Source organism: Pinus tabuliformis, chromosome J, assembly GCF_031772625.1.
Source record: "Pinus tabuliformis cultivar Carrire ecotype Pingquan chromosome J, CPIR1, whole genome shotgun sequence".
NCBI lineage: Eukaryota > Viridiplantae > Streptophyta > Pinopsida > Pinales > Pinaceae > Pinus > Pinus tabuliformis.
The window spans coordinates 1,591,327,280-1,591,350,188 of NC_142295.1; positions in this window are offsets into that span (position 1 = coordinate 1,591,327,280).

Here is a 22,909-nt window from a genome sequence, read left to right on the forward strand (position 1 = left end):
ATCTTAGTGTCAAGCTCAATTATTGGTCTACTTGCTTTTCTTTCCGTCATTTCGTGGCCTTACACCTTTTCTTGCTTTTTGAAAGTTTCTTTTTGACAAATTTGAAAGTGTTCCTTTCCTGATTTCTTGGTTAGTTTGTCAAAGATCTTTTCTACCTTTCGGGTCATTTAGTACAAGTTGAAGCCTTTTTTGTTTGTTCAAGTTTTCATTCGTTGTCGAATTTGTGACTTGCAAAGTTTCCTTGTGCTTTTGTTTCGATCTTTGAGTCTTTGGTAGCATTAAGAGTGCTTTCTAAAGGTTGTTTTCATTTCTTCTTGAAAAAGAAAGGTTCTTAAAAAACATTGTTTTTGTCTTCTTTTTCCATGTTTGATTTTGGTTTCTTTTGATTTTTTGAAAGTAAATTGTGATATTTTGGATTTGTCCTTATTGTTTGGAGAAGATGTTGTATTCAAAATTTGTATTCTTTTCAAACACTTAAGTTGGCTTATTAATAAAATTTTAAACAATTGCTTTCGTTCTTTTAGAGTAATCTAGGATCTTGCATTTTCATGTACACCTTTCACTACGACAGTTTTGCATTATTAAAGCATCAATAATATTTTTAGTTTTTGTGAGTGTGAAGTGTGCTTTAAGAAAAGAAAAGAAAAAGTTTTTTCTTTATAGAAGTTTCGTAGAACCCAAGTAGAAATTTCTTTTCGTCGAAGAACAAACGATTGCATTTCATATAAGTTGGCTTTTCATTAATTTCTTTTGCGTCATACAAACACCATTGGTTTCATTTCCATTTATCCATTCGACTTAAAAGAACAACCATTTAAAATCAAGCGCTTAATAAAATAAACTAGAACTTTTTGTATTGTCGTCAGAATACACCAAAAAGTTTTAGGTTTATTTAGGGCCTTGGATTAGGTGAGAGGAGGGTAAACTCTCCATGGTTGCTCTAAATTGTAAAACATAGAAGTCTGATTAAAGAGCGAAATCCAATAGTGTTAGGGAGACCAGGAAAGCTTCGTGACTGGGAGTTAATCACGAGTGTTTGTGAAGATAAGGATGAGAGATACCCCCTCTCTTACTTGTCGGATCCTACCTCATGACTGTTCCACCCGGCTTCTGATACGAGTTGGTGTCCATAGTAGCCTATCTTAGGAATCCACACAGGTGGTTGTGGAGGGGAATCCCATGGCACCTAAGGTTGACATTGTATCATGTTCAACAGTACTTCTGGAGGGCACCTTGCGAAGCTTGGGGGCTTGCACCGATAAAGGTTGTTGTTTGGAGGTTAGCGTAACTACCTCTGATACCTGCTCTATTAGGCCTGGGGCATAATTACCCCAGTCTATTTTCAGAAGGCGCTTATTATTAAATTTCTTGTATTTTGGTGTCCGGTCCTAATCACCTGGAGCGGAAATACTTGGAATTTTTTTGATTGTTGATATCTTTAGGGACATTTTAGTGAGTGTTCTATGCTCCTAGTCGGCCTAGCTTTTAATTTTCCTGAGTCTTTAAGTAGTTTTAATAAAAATAATTCAAAGTGGATGACCGACTATCTCAAATGTCTCAAAGGCTTCGTGGGCTTTCACCTACGAGTCCAGAGCCTTCTCCTAGAAGGTGTAGGAGCAATTCTGCCAATGGTTTTCAACCAGTGGCAACAGGTGCATGGGAGATTGATCCTTCGCTTGGGGGAATTAGTTTACAAGATAGACCTGGTATTGCTACAGAGTTAGAGAGGAAAACACCAGTTCTTTCTCGACTACTCTGTAGGTTTAAACCCCATACAAAAATTACATGCATACGAATTCTAAAACACAAAAAATAAAAAATGTGAGAGCATAGCACATAAAACACATATACACAAATATTTTCCCTTGGATCCCAAAATCGGGACTTCCAGCTTGGCTTTTCATTATATTCATTTCAATGTTACAACACATACTTATACATGTCGAAGCATCCAATACCATGGACCAAAAATCATCGCGTCCAAAACCATGGACCGAAAACCATCTCATCCAAAACCATGTGCGAAAATCATGCACAAAACCATAGGTAGGTCCGCCCAACCTAAGATAGGGTCCAAAACTAAAATTTTCCAGGGCACTGCCCCAAAACCATAGAGTGGGGTTACCTGCACCCCTCAAACCCCCTGTGACTCCCCCCTCTATGCAATCGGCACAAAAAAGGGGGGGCTCTAACCCCCTTCTAACACCCCGGTTAACTACATGGGCTAGTCGTGGAAAGAATATAACACAACCAAACATCTCTTCGAGTCGGAAGATAGTATTGAAGTAGAAGAGCTTTCAGAGTCGGTTGCGGCTCTGAATTCTCCTCTTCCTCCTGATCATCTAGATATTTTGTTATATGTTGGAACTCTAACTCATAGGCCTTCGAGCCCAGGTCCACATACATCTATCCCTTCGATGACCACTGTTGGAAGCATGGCATCCATGACGAGTGTTTCCAACAAGCAGACTCCCATATCTATGCAAGGGGTAGGAACTATTTCGATCCCTTCTAACACTCCCAACACATCCTTATTTGGGTCTACTTCCATTCCCACGGAAAATCTTAATAAAAACTTCTAAAAAGTATCACAAAACATTGCAAGTATGGTTTGAGGGCTACCTGGTAACCTTGGTGCGATTTGAACGGTCGAATTATTCAAAGGAAAGTTTGCTCCTTTTTTGATCCACAACTTTTTTCCAAATACAAATGAAAAATTTGTGAGTCTAAAAGTCAATATATAGATTTGAAATTTCAAATTTTTTTCTCAAAACTTGATTTTTTGTCTCATGAATTTTTTAACTTATGGGCTTGGATTGTCGAGAATGGGTTATTTTTTCAAGATATTTTGGACACTTCTTCGAGATCATATTTCGGTCCCATGACCGCTAACCCGTCATGGCAGGTATTGTTCACTCACTGGCATATAGGTTAGGGAAAACCATTTTTTCCATTGCATCTTGCATACTAGCCTTCATTTAGCAATACATTAGCCATATGGTCGACCCCATCATGTCTTGGCTAACAAAACATGTTCACTCACCGATTTTTTAAATCATGATGCGATGGTAGAGCCATCCTTTACATGGGCATCGTAGTTAGAAACTCAATGACATTGGTTTCCCATGTTGTTATATTGAGTAGGCTCAAGATTCCTCTTTAGTCCCGCCATGACTTGTGCATTGAAGACACATTCTCCTTGCTTCTACGCTTATTTCTGGCCTTATACCCTAGAGGCTCCTTTGTGTTGATTTTTACTGCTGCATTGCATTTTGACTATTTGCACCTTTTGGCCTTGAGTCGGCTTCACTTGGAATCGTGTTTAAGCCACTTATTTGACCATGTCTTCTACAAAATCAACCATGCAATCACTTAGCTTCTGCAACTTGGCACATCCTTTGACCAATGGAAGGAACATCCCTTTGAGTGTCCTTGACAAATTTCACCTCCCTGCATTGAGCATAGGATTGTTCCCATCCCAGGAACTAGACTGTCTATTTCTCTGACACTCGTTCTTCCACTGTACTATAACATTATTTTATTCTTTTTCCAGCTTAAAGAAAAAGACAAAAAAATTACATATTCCAAAAAGAGCGGGAATGGGACAACATGTCCATATATTGTTGGCAGCTAGAGTCAGTCGTGTCACCCTTGAACAAAGCCCTCAAAAGAAAGTCTCTCCTCCATTTTGGGCGGGATTTAGTTTGACTTAGGTATGCCTTAACCTTTTTATTGAGTCAGTTCTCCTCCGATAGGTTATCTCTTCCAATCATATGGAGAGTTCACTCATGCCTCTTGCATGGCGAACTTATACAGAGTTATCATATGTTGCCATATAGTCATCATTGAGTCGTGCTTTTGTTCAAGGGAAGTAAGCCTAAGTCAGCCTCTCTACGGTGTCTCTTGACCTATTTTTCAGTCGGCCATCCCTAGTTGTTAGCATCATGTTTGTCATCACATCAGTTATTTTGGTCCTTTGCTCGTGCCGGTTTGAGAAGGTCTCCATTGACTTCTTGCTGGCGGTTCTTGTCCTTATCGATGACGACATATTGCTCTAAGGGTAGGGCTAGAGTCGCACCCTGGCCCTATTTTCATTATTGATAGGTCACCTTGTGCTCAACATCAATCAATGTCATGGGTCTTTGACTGAGTGGTTTCCCTTGTGTTCGACATCAACTTTCATTATCACACATTGGGATTCATGCAGTGCCTTGGTTTCCATTTGACCCTATTGGTGGATTCCTCGCCTCTGTGTCAACTTTCATTATTGGTTGGTTCAGAGGGTTTCTATCGTGCACTAGCTACACCTTGTGTACACTGGAAACATGCTTCGGTTGGGTTACTACATCTTCTTCATCCGATTCCTTGCACATTATTAGCCTACGAGTTATACTCGCGCTAAATTGATGAAGGATGCCTTAATGCCTTCCTTCTAGCAGATCTTTTCCTATCGACTACGGCTCATTGCTCTAGGAAAAAGATCTAGAGTCCATTTGGCAATACCTTGGGGTTTTCAGTCATTAGTGGTAGATTCCTTCGCTATCGACAGTAGGAAACCATCATTTTCCCATAATTGATAGATTCTTCTAGGTGTTCGACTTCAACTCATTCATTCGCACTTGTTAGATTGTACGGGGTACCTTGACTCTCATTATCATTATCGGTGAGTAGTCTCGCATTTGTTAACGGTATACATCAATGACCGGCAATTAAATGATTTCTCACGTCGTCGACTTCAGATCATTCATTCCCATTGTGTAGAAATGTACCACGGTGATTGGTGAAGACCTCAGGTTGCATCAACATGTTTTGGCTGACTTGTCAGTTGCTCCTGTTACTGCTAGTCGACACCATCCACCTTATATGTTGCGGTCCTTCAAAGAGAAATCTTATATGCTAGCATCCGAGTTGCAATGTAGTATCATCTTATTCCATCATGTTCATTTGGTACTATTGGGATCAATTTTTGACATCAGTGATCAACTTCATCTTTCAGCGTCATTGATCATCTTCTTATATGTGATATTCAGACATGTACTTTCTCGATCATGATCAGATGATCCATTATGTACTTTTAGTCCTTTATACTTGTATACATAGTGGATCCGCTTGTACTTGATATGTGGACATGCTTTACTTTCTCTGAGCATGGGTATGACTGCATCAGACAGTAGTTTCTTTCTGATCTATTTTTGATGGCTTGGCAGGCTGAATTCTAGTGAAGTCCTTCTCAATCTCGACAGGATTCCTTTCCATATACTTAATACATTTCGGCCATCATGTAACCCTTCTGATCTCATATATTAGGGGGAATTTTTTATAGCTCCATTTACCACCCTTGGTATTTATGATGCTTGGTTTATGGCCTACGACAACCCCTCCTTCTAGACTTGGTCCAAATATTTTAAAAATAGTGTTTTATTCCCTGTATGCTATTTTGACACATCAACATGATATCAGAGCGAAGGTGACACATCAAGGAAAGGGAAACTCAAGAACACTCATCAAGTAGAAGCATCTAGAAAGTTGAAGCATCAATCCTAGAAGTCTCAATCACTTCAAGGACAATAAGGGTATACAATCCATCATTCATCAAGGAGGTCTACAAAGCTAGAAGAAAAGCCTTACATAAAGTCACCTACAAAGTAGAGCAGATTGAAGCGGGACCTACATCATGTTACAAGTCTTCAAGCAAATCTCATCATCAAGCAAGTCCACTTGGAAAAGGAAACTTGAAGAACATCAAAGTCCAAGGAAGGCAAGCCATCAAGTATTGAAGGAGGAAGCAAATCCATCACATCTCAATAATCTACCAAGTAAGTACATGTCCCCTTTTGAATATAAATAAATGTATTTTTGCAAGGAACACAATAAATTGGTAGGTACCAATAAATTTCTTGCATGGAAGAAGAGGACTAATCTACTTCTCAAGGAGAATGAACTCCTAGAACATGTCAAAGGGAATATCACTATCCCTACTAAGGAACAGACTCAAGCCTTAGCCAAGTATAATAAGGATGAGACAAGAGCTCAAAGGATTCTAATAGAATCGATCAAAGACTCTCTCATTCCCTATGTCCCCAAATTTGAGACATCGAAAGAAATTTATGATAAGCTAGTAGAGTTATTCTCATTATCCATAACCGAAGAAGTAATATCTCTGAGGAATGAATTGTACAAGATGAAGATAACAAAGGAAGGAATATCTCCCTACATGAAAATCTATGAAATGAGAGATCAACTTCAAGAGCTTGGGGAAGTCATGTCTGACACAGAGATGAAAACTATAGTACTCAATGCTCTACTTGAGGAGTGGGGAAATTTCACATCAAGCATATATGCCAAGAAGGAAGAAACCACTCTCAGTGAAATGTGGTCTCTATGCAGGACAAAGGAAACCAAACTTAAGGCAAAGGAAGACATGGGATCAAAGGAGCAAGCATTTTCTACCATGGCCAAAACAAAGGGTAGATTTGGAAAGTTTGGTCCACGAAGAACAAACAACAAAGACATGTCCAAAATCCAATGTTTTGGATGCCAAGAATATGGACACTACAAAACGAAGTGTCCTAAGCTTAAGAAGGTGAACAACACCAAAAGGAAGAGAGAAGAAGCTCACATAACTCAAGCGATGAAAGAATAAGGAAGAAGCAAAAGAAGGATGATCCTCTAGATCTCTACTATGACTAGGTCAAACTCTTTACTTCTAGACTTCTTTCAAATTTTTGAGTAGGATAGGAGCATGTAGGAATAAATTAAAATTGCATGGCTAGAAACATCCTCTAGAATCTAGCACCGTGATGTACATAGAGTTCTAGATACTCATGAAGATGTAGCATTTATGATAAGAAAAAAAACACATGAATAGAAACCTCTTCTAGAATATAGGAGAATGGCAAATATAGCTCAAGATATTCATTTAGAAGAAGCATACCTAGTATAGGGTCTCATCCATGATAAAAAGAAAAATTGATCATGATTAAGAATATTAGAAGACCTCCATCATTAAAAGAAAAGAAACGTTTGCAAGACAAGGGTCTTTAAGATCCTATGATGGAATCTTCAATATAAGGTTCATGAACCTAAGCAGATGTCTCATTGGGAATCTCATTCATGGGATTCAAGAAAAGGATGATATGCAGGCAAAGTTAAGATGAAGCAAAAAGGGCCACACCAAAATATGATCAAAGGAGAATCAAGATGAGGTATGTATGCATCAAAGTTTAGTCATGTTATCACTTGTATATTATTGAGTCATGGGATAGTTCTATAACATGATTAAGTATGAAAGAATCTATTTCACCTAGAACATCCTCAAAGGCATGTATCACAATTAAATGAAGTTCAACCAAAGAATATGGTCACATAAGGAGTATATGATTGTTGACTAAGAAGAAAGAAGAAATGCTGACAAGTCCAGGAAGAAAGAAATGAAGGAATGATCTCACAAGAAGCATTAGATGGTTGACCTATCTATCTGATAAGGAGAAAATGAGTAAAGAGATCAAGCATGTGGAAGAAAACCATGATAAAAAAAAATCACTATCTTACAAGATACTTTGAAGATATCTCCCGAAAGAAGGCAAGACAACTCTGATAAAGGAAGAAAGGACCCTTGACACCTATGAAGGCCTTGGAGATATAAAGGGTGCAGATAATTGATTCTACTCTACAGAGATGTCATGATGAAGAAGCCATCCAACAAAAGAAAAAGCAATAGGATGATGAAGTCATGATGGGCTACTAGGTCAAAGCATGTATACAAGAAAGTACAATGAAGTATCCATGAGAAGAATATTTCGAAGCATGGACAAGATGAAAAAGGAGTAGCCAAGATGAAAAGAAAACCTCATGAATGAGAAGAAAGGAACTTTCCATGAAGGAAGAATGACATGAAAAACCAGGGAGGAAAGTGATCGATGGATGGTGCCCTACCTAGAAGAAGTATGAACAAAGGCTTCATGACATCAAAGAAAGGATGAAGATCAAGCAGCTGAAGGACACTCGAAGAAGAATTTGTTGATGAATGAAAGAGTCCCCAGTTAAGAGTGAGCTATGATTGATCCCTGATCAAGATGGAGTTTTGGATCACCCCTGTTTATAAAGGAGTGACAATTGTGTTTCCCATTTCATGGGTCATGCAGTAGACTAGGACTAACAGTAGTAAGTCTAGATGAAGGCCATGAATGGAAATGTAGACACAAGATAGACACTACATTCTTGTCTTCAATCGGGAAGAAAGAATGGGAGTATTGGGTAATCATCTGGTATTCGATAGTCTTTGAGGATGTGTAGGGAATCCAAGAAAAGAGTAGGCAAGAGGACCGATATTATTTGAGGGTTGGGAACCTAAGATAAGAATAGTCCTAGAAGGTCATACTCCGAGAACACCCAGGTGGGTATGTACCTTGAGAGACAATGATGAAGGTTTCTATAAATCATTGGTCTCACTAGCATTGTAGCTCATGGTCTCGTAAAGAGATGGAGTTGTTAGTCAAGATCTTGCACTATGACAATGCTGATGGATATGATTCTATAAAAATGGATTTCTAATCCGGTTTCTCTTATGTGAATTCTTCAAGATTGATAATATCCAAAACACCTTGTAATGTTGTATGAATATGTCCCTAGTTAAGAGGGAGTGTTGAAGGAAATGTAACTAGGTTCAGTCTTCACAAATTTACTTTTGATATTTGTACTTATTCAAGAAAAGAAATATTATTTTTATAATATATGTCAATGAGTTTCTTGCTCATTGAAATAGGTCTAGCACATGTCAAAGTGTTATAAGTGAGTCAAATAGTCAAAAGAAAATTTTGAAGGCCTTAAGGGCATGTTACACCATATATAAATATATATTTAAGTCAAAGGGATAACCTCTAAGCAAATTCAAATCTACTCCTATGCGCTAGCATCATCAAAATCTCCTTCAAGCATGCTACACCACCAAGGAAACTATCTGAAGTTTGCTCAACAAATCAATCTCCAAAACAACCCTCAAAGTTGGCCTACAAATAAGGTGACTAGTCAGCCTTCTAGTCGGCTTAAATGGAGGGACAATCCTCTATTTATAGAGGTTTTCCACTCCAAATACAATGCATCAATTCAGCTCTGAATTCCACAAGAGAAAGAGGACAAGAAGAACGAAGGAAGCCGAGTTAAACGATCTACTAGGGAAATGAAGTAAGGAGGAAGAATGGTGAAGATTGAGGGACTATTTTCTAGGGTACACATAGTCACACATGCGAGGAAATGAAGGATAGTTTGCAGCTATATTAGAAGTGAGATCACAGTTATATATGCTTCCTTGTTTGGGCTAGTGACTTAAGCCTATTAGGCCCCATACTCAAGTTTGCACTATACATCAAGAAGAAGCTTGATTGGGTCAATAGAAAGAAGGTACACTCTTGGTGAAATATCTCACTAAGGATCAAAGATTAGAGTCACTTATAGAACTATTATAAGAGAGCCTACTAACAAGGAGTAGAAGAACGAAGTGCCGGAAGAAAGAGGACGAAGTGTCAGAAAACAAAGTGCCGGAAGAAGTGTTGGAAGAACTGCTGGAGTATATGGTGCAGAAAGGAGTGAAAACTTGAATTGTGCTTAGATTATCTCTTTGTCAGAGGTCTAGGGCTTGGAATTGATCAATAGAAGCTTTAATAAGAGAAATTCACTAAAGGGTTTTCCTCTCAAGAGAAGAGAGGTTTTGGCCCTGGAAGAGAGCCAATATCTTGTGTTCTTATTTTTATGTTTTGGTAGTAGTTTGATGAAGTACATACATATGCACTAATAATAATAAGAAGAAGAAGCTAATAAGGAAAAATAAAAACACTCCACAAATTTTTATCAAGTAATGAAGAATCACACTACACTACTTTGCCCTAGATTCTTCAACATGGTATCATAGTGAAGGTGACACATCAAGGAAAGGGAAACTCAAGAACACTCATCAAGGAGAAGCATATACAAAGTTGAAGCAACAAGCCTAGAAGTTTGAATCACTTCAAGGACAATAAGGGTATACAATCCATCATTCATCAAGGAGGTCTACAAATCTAGAAGAAGAGCCTTACATAAAGGCACCTACAAAAAAGAGCAGATTGAACCAGGACGTACATCAAGCTACAAGTCTTCAAGAAAATCTCATCATAAAGCAAGTCCACTTGGAGAGGGAAACTTGAAGAACATCAAAGTCCAAGGAAGGCAAGCCATCAAGTCTTCAAGGAGGAAGCAAATCCATCACATCTCAAAAATCTATCAAGTAAGTAAATGTCCCCATCTGAATATACATCAATGTATTTTTGCAAGGAAAGCAATAAATTTGTCGGTACCAATAAATTTCTTGTATAGAAGAAGAGGACTAATCTACTTCTCAAGGAGAATGAACTCCTAGAACATGTCAAAGGGAATATCACTATCCCTGTTAAGGAACAGACTCAAGACTTAGCCAAGTACAATAAGGATGAGACAAGAGCTCAAAGGATTATGATAGAATAAATCAAAGACTCTCTCATTCCCATAGTTGAAATTCATTGTCTTTCCCTATCTCAATGATCTTAATTGATTTTTCATGTTGGCTAGGAGCATTTTGCACCAATCATACACTACTAGTCTTAGGCATTCTACTGCTAAGAACATATCGAGTCGTGAGGCCTGATGCAACGAAGTTGAACTTGATATAATCGCAAAGGTGAAAAGGAATATGTTGGTAGGAAGGTTGGTAATTTGTTTTATTGGGATTTGTGAACCAACTTTGTTAGTTCCTGGTGCATGGTATAAAACAATATAATCATTAATATTAATGCCCCCATGGGCCTTTCCCTTTAGATCAATTGCTTCTACCCTTCAGGAGAGTCCTGTAATGAAGTAGATATTTTCTACTTTGATATGTAAAAGCATTGAATCTATGATAAATTGTTATTACTTTGGGTCCCAGTAATGAATAAACATCTCCAATAATTGAGTTTGAGCTCTCATATTGGGAATCATGAAGAATTTTGGAAATCCACAACTTTTCAATCCATCCAACGATTCATGATCATCTAATACCTCATTATCCACATCATTGTGTTCTCTTTCTCTCCAAGTGATCGACATCCTAAAAAATTGAGAGGTTTCATCCCGGTTTCTATAAGAGACAATGACATACATACACAACTTTCCCTTCAGTAACTCGCGTATATGGAATTCTATACGTGACCTTAAAATTCCAGACCCATGTACATGTAGAAAAATTTTGAAATTTAAAAAATACTCTCAAAATTTCGATATGATCTATTAATTTTTCGATCAAATGGAAGGGTTTAAGGATATGAATTACCTAGAGTTTGTGGTTTTTGGTTTCTTTGGTGGAATTGGTCGGATTGGCTTGCCCAAATTGGCTCCAAAAGATCTCTCCTCAACAATTGGATGGTGAAAATGAAATTGGGTGAGTCGAAAAGTCTATTTTATAATTAAAATTTAAAACCCGCTTTAATTCTTTTTTAATTTTATTATTTTATTTTTATGAACTTTTGACCTTTGCTTGAAGTGTTGGAAAAGGCATTTTTCAGGGTGACGAAGACATTGTATCACTTAGTGATATTTTTTCTATTGCTTTGACTCCACGATCGCTGATCTATCATGGAAGGTATCATATTCTAAACTGGGATATAGGCTAAGACATATAACTTTTCCATTGCATTATTCATCTTGACTTCATACTGCGATATTCAGCCACAAGGTCGATCCCGTTATGTTGCGATTTTTTAACCTCTCTCACTCATCATTTTTTAAAATCGTAACATAGTGGTAGAGCCTTTCCTTCCATGGGATTCCTAGTTAGAACCTCACTAGCATATGTTTCCCATGCTCCAAGAATGGAGTAGGCTCAAGAGTCCTCTTTAGTCACACCGTGGCTTTTCATTGAAGCCTCATTCTTCTTTTTCTTTGCTATTTCTTTGGATTTATACCCTAGAGGCTCCCATGTGTCAAGTTGTACTATTGCATTGCATATTTACCACTTGCACCCAATTTTGCCTTAATTCGGCTTCATTTGGACTCGTGTATAAGCCACTTTTGAACTTGACACCCTTTTCCGTGGAGGGAACATCTCTAGAGTGTCGATGATGAACATCCGCCACCTTGCATTGAGCATATGAACATTCCAGTCCGAGGAACTAGTGCACTTAACCTTGAAACTCATTCTCTCCACTATACTATAGGCATTCTTTCATTATTTTTCAAGCTTTAAATATGAAAAAGACAAAAAATTAAATATTCCAAAAAATGAGTGGGAACAGGATAGTTTCTTCATCATTTGATGGAAGCAAGAATCAGTCGTCTCACCCTTGGATGTATCACTTAAAATAAGTCTTTCCTCCATCAAGATGGGAATTAATTTGAGTTTAGGGAAGCCATAACCTTATTCTTAAGTCAACCCTCCACCGGTTATTTATCTCTTCCAATCATATGGAGATTTTGTTAATGCCTCCTTCATTGAAAACTTATATGAAGTTATTTTATGCTTCCATAAACTCACATCAAAGTTGTTTTTTTGTTCAAGGGAAGTAAACCTGTTTTCAGTCATTCTGCGGTGTCTCTTGACTCATTTTTGTCAGCCATACCCAATTTGTCAAGTTATTCTCAGTATCACATCAATGACATGGTCCTTTACACGTGTTGGTTAAGAAGGTTCCCATTGCCTTCTTGCTAGGGGGTTTTCTCTTATCGACTCTGACAAATTTCTTTGAGAGTAGACCTAAAGTTGTGTTTGGTCAATTTAGTGTGTTCTAAATTGCTGATTAAAATGTCAATCTGGGATTCATAAACTGACGAAGTGAAGTGTACTATATGTACAAGATAACCATTTTCTTAGCATTTTGTCGTTTTTGAATTTATCTCTTATGGATTTCCTAGTGTGTGATGGCAAGAATGAAAGTTAAGTATGGATGATAATGGTGATTTCTACAGTGAATTTCCAAACTTAAAAGTGTTCAAAAAGAAAGCTCTAGAGTAACTATAATGAAATCAATTCTTAAAAGGAAGTAAATGTATCAAACAGTGAACTAATGACAATGGCCCAGTATCCTTGCTGCTGCATGAAAAAGAAAGTAAAAACTGAACTTAAAGCAACTCAAAAACTAAAAACAAAGCAACTAATTCACACTACTTCAACTCTTCTGATCCTTTACCCTTCAGCGCAATCTACCTTATGGGAAGCAATCATGAATAAGTTAAGCAATATGATATCTAAATTGCAAGAAATTAAATTGCATAAAGGAAACTAATCACACTACTTCAACTCTTCTAATCCTTTACCCTTCAGCTCAATCTACCTTATGGGAAGCAATCATGAACAAGTTAAGAAATATGATAACTAAATCACACTACAATAAGTAATTTTCTGATTTCTTACTAATAGAGTCACTTGACTATAGAAAGAAACCATAAACAAATGAGTAGTATGATGTCTAAGTAGCAGAAAAATAAATAAGCAAAACACAATTTGAAAAATGACAGTGCTGGAATTAAACTTCAGAAAATGAAAATTAGCAGGAAGGACAAGATGATCTCATATGTAAGTAGTTATCAAAAAGATGAAAATCTGCCCGGGCTGCCTAAGAAAACCTGTAGAAAAGCACTGGTCAGTTGACAGCTATAAGAAAACATAAATGAAAATGTAAACAACAGTGAATTAAAAACATCAAAACAACATGTTATATACAAGCTAATGATTATGAAAGTAGAAACATAATAAAATCAAATGAAAACTATATAGGGCTTTAGTGCGCAGGGGCCCTCTGCCACCTCAGCCAGTCAACAAACAGTCACAAAAACGAGCTCAGGAAAGTAGTCTTCTCATGTATTAAAGCGGTAGAAAAATATGTAAAACAGAGTGCAGTGGGGTGATAATAACAACAGTTCAAAAATTACATCTCCAAAAGCTTCTACACAGCGTTTATCAACGCATTATTTATAATGAAAAAGTGTTGTAACTAACTAACTAAATCCTATGCTGTTAACTGCGTTGCCAGAGACACGTAGATCTCCTCAGCCCGAGATCTAGCGTAATGGTCATCATGCCCATTAAATATTCGGAGTGGTAGCTGTTGGATTCAAGTTACGGGGTTGATCTCCAGGTGTGCCAATATCTCCGTGAGCTGAGGACTATGCCACGTAAACTTTCACGTGCTCAAAATAGAGACGTGCCACCACTAAATTCCTTGGTTGGCTTTTCCTTTGACCCTTGTTGACCGTGACCTTTTATGGATGATTTGGCTGATCTGAAGGGACACGTTCCATGTACCCGTCACCTGTAGCTTGCCCATGTGGTTCGTTTCTTCATAGGACACCTGTAGCATAGCCTTTAATAAAATGGCTGCGGAAATCTGTGCTGGCTGCGGAAACCTATGCTAGCTGCGGAAAATGACAAGTTTCCGCAGCTGCCTGAACAAAAATCTAAACCAAACAACAGTCATAAGCATAGTTAGAAAACCATGTCAGAAGCTCTTTTTAGACTATAATGCAATGATTTAACAGCTTGGTGGATGAAGTAAGTGGAAAAAGAAGGCTGAGAGGGTGTATAGGAAGGTGCAGGTTTGAGGCTCAACATACCCCCACTGTGAAGGTGTTGCATGTCCTCATGCAACCAAAATTTAGTCATTTCCCTCTAATCCATATGTTCTGAGGCTTCTGCTAGGACATCTAGCCCTCTTTTCTTCTTCTTTGGTGCTAACATCATCCTGGGTTTCCTGACTAGACATTTGAACTTGAGATTAATCAATGCTCTGCTTAACTTTTTGCACTTTTTCTTCAGTTTCCTGTTTTTCTTTTGCCACAATCCTAAATGGAGCATAGTGTTATCATGGACAATCTTATCTACCTTGCTCTGCTCTTTGAGTGCTTCATTTTCCTGTTTGATATGCCTATTTAGGACTTCTAATTCAAATACCTCCTGTTTCAAGGACTGAACTTCTGCATCTAGTGGCAGAGTGGTACTCAGTCCTGTAGCTGATTGTTCTAAGGATTCCAGGTAGTTATATACCTCTTGCTGATTAGGATCTACCTCAGGTGTCTTTCTTGGACTAAGCTCAAAATCTGGTGGAGGAGGAGGACTGCTCTCTCTTTCCGGCCGAAAAGGGCTTTCATCATGTGGAGGACTTGGTTCAATGCTTGGCTGAGCTGGAGATTTCTCAAGTGTCTCTTCACCTAAATCAATAAAGTGAGGCTGTTTTTCTTGGGTTTTACTCATCTTTCCTTTTAGCCTAGTGCTCCTCCTTAAGTATGGATTAGTACTCTTTTCTTGTGTACTCTGTTTTCCTTTTTGCTTTTTCTTTGCTATAGCAGCAGCTTGAAGATGTACTAATCTTTCTGACAGTGGTTGATAATCCTCCTCTATGGATTGCTCAGGGGATGGATAGACTTCTTGGATGGTTCTTTTGCCTTTTTCTTTCTTCTGTTTCTTATTTTTAGCTCTATCTTCTTCTTCTTTTTGGACAGTTTCTTGAGTTTCTATAGTAGGGGAGTCTTGGACTGTAATGTTCTTTTCTTTCCTCCTACTTTTCCTTGGAATCTTTGGTGGACTACTTCCAGAGGCCTCAGATGGCTCTTGGAAGTAGTTTCTTGTCAAGAATTTCTCCCAAGTATCTTTAGTTTTCTTCAACTGGTCCTCAATAAGAATTTTTATGAGTCCATGATGGTAGAGATGAGGTTCAATGTTGCCTATGTGTTTTTGAACTGTAATACTCATCTTTTTCAAACTCAATAGCAGAAAATGAGGCAAATTAAGAGTGTGACCCTCTAAGAAATTCATCATCAATCTAGCATGATACATATACATAGAACCAAAATGACCTTCACACATGATAAATTTCTGGATAACTAACAGTAGACTAGACCATTCCTCTTTTAGTGCATGAACAGGGATGCCTCTTGTAAATACGGTGGTATCCATACCTTGGTTTTGTAGCATGATTCTCCATATCTGATTGTCCACACTTCTATTTTTAAACCACCTTTCACCTTCTTGAGGTAGGCCTGTGGCAGCTGCTACTGTGGCCTCAGTCACTGTGAACTTCAAGTCTCCAATCTCCACTGTTTGTCCATCAAAAGACTGTGCAAAAGCTTTGGTCACCTCCTTATTATGGCCTTTAAACTTTTGGATAAATTGTAACCATCTGGCTTTCTTCAGCAATTCCTTAGTTTGAGGATAACCTTCCAAGTATTTCGGTCCTTCTGGCTCTGCTCTCAATAATTATCCCATCCTCTGTTTTAAATTCCAACTGAGAGCTCTTCTGCGTGTGAGGGTTCAGGAAAAAAATGGCTCGGTTACAGGGTTTAGGATAGAATGTAGTGGCTGCAATCGGGATTTAGGATAACTGTAGTGGCTGCAATCGGGGTTTAGGATAACTGTAGTGGCTGCAGTCGAAAATGGAGAACAGGGAATGGAAATACCTGAATTATAGGAGGAACAGAGGATGAGCAGCAGTAAACAAGTTCAAAATAAAATGCGGATGCATGCGAGGAGTATGGTATTAATGGAGTGGTAAACTAATGGAGTAACGTCGGGATTCTTTTGAATCGGATGACTGTGTATGGAATTTTTACACGTCTCAACAGACGGCTACGGAAATTACGGCTAAGAAGAACTGTAACAAAATAGGTCACGTCTCAAGAGTACGGGTAATAAATGAAAGTGCAGTCAGTCTTGAGTTTAAACTCAGAATAATCATGAGACCGTTGGAGAAATGAATGCAAGGTGTGTGGAGTGATATCATGGAATATGAGTGGTAATGGAGCTATCGTATCAAATCATTGCACATAGTAGAACTTGTTATGGTTAGATAACTATGCGTAATTATGACTTGAATTGTTATTTGATAAAAAATTTGATCATACCTTTGGAAACTTTGTCATTTCTTGCTCAAGGCTTCTAACCAATTGCTCTTCCTTGATGTCTTGGAGATGCCCCATGTCTTTAGCTCAATTACACCTGCATTTCATGATTATTGCACTAACAGTTGACTATAAATTTGAAAACAGAGTGATGTTGGCTGCGGAAACCGTTTCTGGCTGCAGAAACTGCTTTTGGCTGCGGAAACGGTTTCCAGCTGCGGAAACTGAGACAACACCCACTTAACTGAACAAAGATAGTTAGAGAAGAACTAATTGAATGAAAATAGTCCTGAAAGGGACTTTTTATTGATGAAATGAAATGGAATGAGTGGAATGAAATGAAAATGAAGTGGAGTGAAGTGAAATGGAAATGAGAATGGGATGGAGGTGAAGTGAAATGGCAAATGAGATGAAGTGAAGATGGAAAGAGAAGGAGAGGGGATTTTTTTGGAAAATATAGAGTGTCAGGTGTCCCTGATTTTCACTCTACATTTTCTGTATAAGACCGCCAATCTATGATTGGTTTTCAGGCTTATACAATTTTTTTTATTTTTTATTTTATTATTTTTTTTAAACTGAAAGAAACAAAGGCTAGGCTGATGGGGGAGAAGGATTCTTCTCCACCAGCCTTATTGCAGAATTCTCTTGGAACATTTTGACAAATTCCTCTTTTGAAAGTGGCTTATGATAAATTTTCAATCGGTGGCCATTCACAATGAGAGGAGTTCGAAATTCATCAATGGTCTTGATTCTTACCACTCCATTGTTAAAGACTTTGTCAATCTCATATGGCCCAAGCTAATGAGTCTGAAATTTTCCTTTGAAGTCTTTAAACTTGGAATCAAACAGTAACGCCCAATCTCCCTCTTGAAACTTTCTCTCTTTGATGTATCTGTCATGCCACTTAGCTCTTTGATGTTGAACTAGATCAGTCCTTAAAATTGCATCTTGTCTAATCTCATCTAGCTCATTCAGCTGCTCCATTCTGTGCTTTTGGGCTTTTGATAGATTCATCCCCAACTGGACTGCCATCTTGAAAGTCTTGACTTGAAACTCAATGGGAAGAAGGACTTCTTTTCCATAAACAAGTTCATAGGGAGAATGTCCTGTTGTGTTCCTCCATGTAGTTCTGTAGGCCCATAAGGCTTCAGGAAGCCTTTCTGCCCAATCTTTTCTGTGTAGATGAACAGTTTTAGTGATGATGCTTTCAAGAACTTTGTTTGTAGACTCCACTTGGCCATTTGCTTGCGGTTGGTAAGGAGTAGATTTTCTGTGCTTGATTTTGTATTCTTCCATTAGCTTCTCCATCAAGTTAGATGTAAATTGACTTCCCTGATCTGTCACAATTTCTCTTGGGACACCAAAATGAGTAAAAATATCCTCAAAAAGAAATTGAACGACTGAATTTTCAGTGGCAGAAGGCAATGCTTTGGCTTCTACCCATTTAGTGACATAATCAGTGCATAACAATATATACTTCTTTTGTCTAGATGGTGGATTAATGGGTCCAATGAAATCTAAAGCCCATTTTTCAAAGGGTTCGATGAGTACCTATGGTTGTAATGGCATTTCATTTGAAAGAGTCGGTCTCCCAACTCTTTGGCAGCTGTCACACCTTCTGACATATTGTTTTGCATCTTTGAAAAGGGTAGGCCAATAATATCCTAAAGAAAGGATTTTATAGGCCGTCCTTTTATCAGCAAAGTGTCCACCGCATGGTTCATCATCACATGCCTTAAGGATGTCAGGCATTTCATCTTCCCGAACACATTCTGATCACACAATCTAGCCCTGTTTTAAACAATTCATTAGAAATCCATGAATAACTTGAACTCTCCTGAATAATTTTTCTTTTTTCACCAGGAAATAGATGTGGAGGTAGCTTCCCTGTAACCAAATAGTTAGCAATATCTGCATACGAAGGAGTCTTATTAGTTACTGCAAACAAATATTCATCTGGAAACTTATCCTCTACAGGAGAATCTTCGTTAGTATTTTGGATTCTAGACAAGAAATCAACTACTGTATTTTGTTTCCCTAGTCTATCCAACACAGTAATATTGAATTCTTGTAAAAGTAAGAGCCATCTTGTAACTCTGCCGTTAGTAACAGGTTTATTCATGAGATATCTAATTGCAGAATGATCAGTGTGGACAAAAGTTTCATAGCCAGTTATATAGTGTCTAAACTTATTGATTGCATGAACAACAGCTAAGAACTCTTTCTCAGTCACAGTATAGTTTAACTCAGTGGGAGTCAAATTTTTACTAGTGTAGTAAATGGCATAAGGAACTAAATCCTTTTTTCCCAACACAGCTCCTAGAGCTGTATCTGAAGCATCTGTGGAAATATGGAAAGGAAGTTTCCAATTCGGACCTCTCAAAATAGGTGCTTCAGATATTCTTGTTTTCAGAGTTTCAAATGCAGATTGACAATCAGGATCCCATTTGAATTCACAGTCTTTTGTAAGTAATTTGAAGAGTGGAGATGCTATTTTGGTGAAGTTTTCAATAAATCTTCTATAGTATCCAATAAATCCAAGAAAACTTCTAACATCTTTTTGACAATTTGGAATAGGCAACTTGGAGATGACTTCAACTTTGGATCTATCAACTTTAATCTCATCTCCTGAAATATGATGTCCTAAAACAATCCCTTCAGTAAACATCATAAAGCATTTTTCATGACTTAATGATAGGTTTGTTTCTTTACATCTTATAAGGACTTTTTCCAAATTCTTTAATGCCTCTTCAAACGAATTACCATAAACTATAAAATCATCCATATAAACCTCTACACAATCATGGATTAGATCGGAAAAGATTCCTAGTACTGCCCTTTGAAATGTTGCGGGTGCATTACATAATCCAAAAGGAAGTACTCGGTAAGCAAAAGTTCCCCATGGACAGGTAAATGTGGTCTTGTCCTGATCTTCAGGTGCTACCTGAATCTGATTATAACCACTAAAACCATCCAAAAATGAAAAATACTTTTTGCCTGCTAAAGTATCTAATACCTGATCGATAAAGGGTAAAGGAAAGTGATCCTTCAAAGTTGTTTTGTTCAATTCCCTGTAATCAATGCATACCCTCCATTTACCATTCTTTTTAGGTACTATAACCAAAGGAGAAACCCATCGGCTATCTGAAATTGGATAAATGAAGTTTACATTAAGTAACTTTTGGAGCTCTTCTTTCACTATCTCCCTAAGGTTTGGATTCATCCTTCTCTGAGGTTGTCTGATTGGTCTACTGTTTTCCTCAATGTAGATGTGATGAATGCAAGTCTTAGGGTCAATACCTTTCATATCAGTATATTCCCATGCAAATGCAGTAGAATGTTTTTGCAAGATTTTGGTTAGTTCTTCCTATTGTGATCTTTCCAAATTTTTGTTGATATTCAATGTTTTTCCTGGAAAGATCTCAATGGCGGAACTACCAAACTATTCCATAGAGAAAAGGGACATTTTTCTAGATGATAAATACTCAATGTCGGAATCTAACTGAAATTGTGTGTGGTCATATTCTGAAGATGTTTCAAAATTTTCTAATGTGTTCAGAATTTGACTATCTTCACTAACTTCAGAAATGGTAAAGACAGGTTGTATAGTATCTTCATCATCAATCCATTCATTATCTCATATTTCTGTAATTTCTTTTGCTGGAGGATACAGATTGAATTTCTTTGTCGAATTAACATCAGAAATATACATATCCCCAGACCTACAACTGATGAAAGCATCGGCTGTGGCTAGCCAAGGTCTTCCTAAGATGAGAGGATGTCCTCCTAAATTACTCTTGGGAGTTAAAATCATAAAATCTACTGGATATTCCCAAGAGTCTAAGGAGACTGAAATGTCTTCTAATACACCATCTGGTTTAATAATTGATCGATCTGCAAGTTGCAGTAAGGTAGGTGTAAAGAGGAGATTAGGAAGTTTCAGTTGTTCCATAGCCTGTCTACTCATAATGTTGATAGCAGCCCCTAAATCAACCAAAGTATTTGGAATTTCTACCCCATTGATATGTGTTTTGACAATTGGACTACCGAGATCTACATACTTCTGCATAGTAATTTTTCCCATCATGATGTCTGCAATTTTCCCTACCAGGTGGATTCTTCTTGTATCTCTAGGTTTCCTTCCTGGTCTTTTAAGACTCAACTCGTTTATTGTTTTTGCTAGAATAGGAATCTCTCTAATGGCTTGTAACAAGGGAATCTTGATACAGACATTCTTCAATTCATCTAGAAAATCATAGTCAGGCATCAAGATTTGTTTTTCCACCCCTTTGTCAATTTGTAATCTTTCAGGAAAAGGAGGTGTGGATGATGATGCAGGTTGCTCAACTATAGGAGTTGTGGGGGTTAGCTCTTTTTCTTTTTCTTTCTGAGTGTTTAGGTTTTGAAGAGATGCTTCAGAACCCTTATTGGCTTCAGGAGATTCTTCCTCAGAAATGCTTTGATTTTGGGCATCTATAGAAGGTTTATCTAGAACTCTACCAGATCTGAGTTGTACATCATTGAGAGGAACAATCATATAGGCAGGAAATTGTTGACCTTCTACCATGTAAGCATTTTGAGGGTTTTTATTATTGGGGTTTGGCAATGGCTGAGAAGGAAGTTGATTTGACTTCTGTTGGAATGGAAGCAAGAGTTGAGAATTTGGGTTTTGTTAAGAGGGTTGTTGTTGTTGAAATGGCAATGATAGTTGTGGATTTTGATTTGGAAGTTGTGGAGCTTGTTGGTTTTGAAAATATGGAGGATATTGATAAAATTGAGCAAATCTCCCATTAGGATTTTGCATACCTTGTACCCATGATTGAAAAGGATTTTGAGGTTGGGACTAAGGTTGTTGCCAAGGATTCCAATTTGGTGGGGGTTGAAAGTTCATAGAGTTGTTAAATCCTTGATTTTGTTGCCCCTACCAAGGTCTCCTTGCAACAAAACAGAGAGACTCAATTGTATTTGGATCTTCTTGAAAGACAGCTTTGAGCCCAGGAATTGAAGGACAATCCTTGGTCTCATGATTCTCTGAACAAATCGCACATGTTTCTACAACTTTTGCATCCAAGGGACATTCCCTGAGAGCATGTTTTTTTCTACATTTTGGGCAAAAGATGGCTAAAACTTCAGCTTTCTGCTTATTGTGGATCTTAAGAGTGTCTAGTTGCTCACTAAGACTCCCTAAGATATCAGTTTTGAATTCATCAAGCATATTGCCAATCTCAGTCTTACTTACTGATCCAGTTGCAGATTTGTTTGCTCTAATGAGAGAAGGATCTTTAGGCCCTTTTCCAGTTTTAGATTTTCCTCTTGAGAGATGGACACACAGTTCTGCTATGTCATGAAGTGGAAGTTGAGATATGTCTCCTTTTCCCATCATGTTCAAAATATCTATCCATTCATCTCTAATGGCTTTTAATAGAAGGGCTTTCAAGGTCTCCTCATCTAAGTTACTCATTTTTTCTCTTTTCAGATTGTATTGGAATCTTTCAAGCAAATCCTCCAAGTTTTCATCTTCTCTTTGTACCATTTTAAATACTTCATCCTTGTGGTTGGTAGGCATACAATAATCCATGTATCTATCCAGAAATGTTTGTTTCATATCATTCCAAGTCCTAATGGATTGAGTGAGTAATCCCATGAACCATTTCAAAGCAGCTCCTTTCAATGTTGAAGGAAACAGTTTGAGTTTTTGAGAGCCTTCCAGATAATCATAGGTTTGACACACGACCTCAAACTCAAATAGAAATGTTTCAGGATCTTCATTTCTTAACCCATGAAAGTTTGGGAGGACAGATGGTGAAATATTTTTCATTGTTGCTCGAGAATCCTCATCGACTATAGGAAATCCAAATGAGTTATCTCCATCCCTATTTCCCCCATTGTTACCTCTACCTCCTCCATTATTTCCTCCTCCCCCTCCTCTACCTCTACCTCTACCCAATCCGTTAACTCCCTCTTCTGTCATGGTAGTTTTTTCAGAGATTTCAGAGTCCTCTGGTTCCTCTACTAATGGCGAACGAGGAAGAAT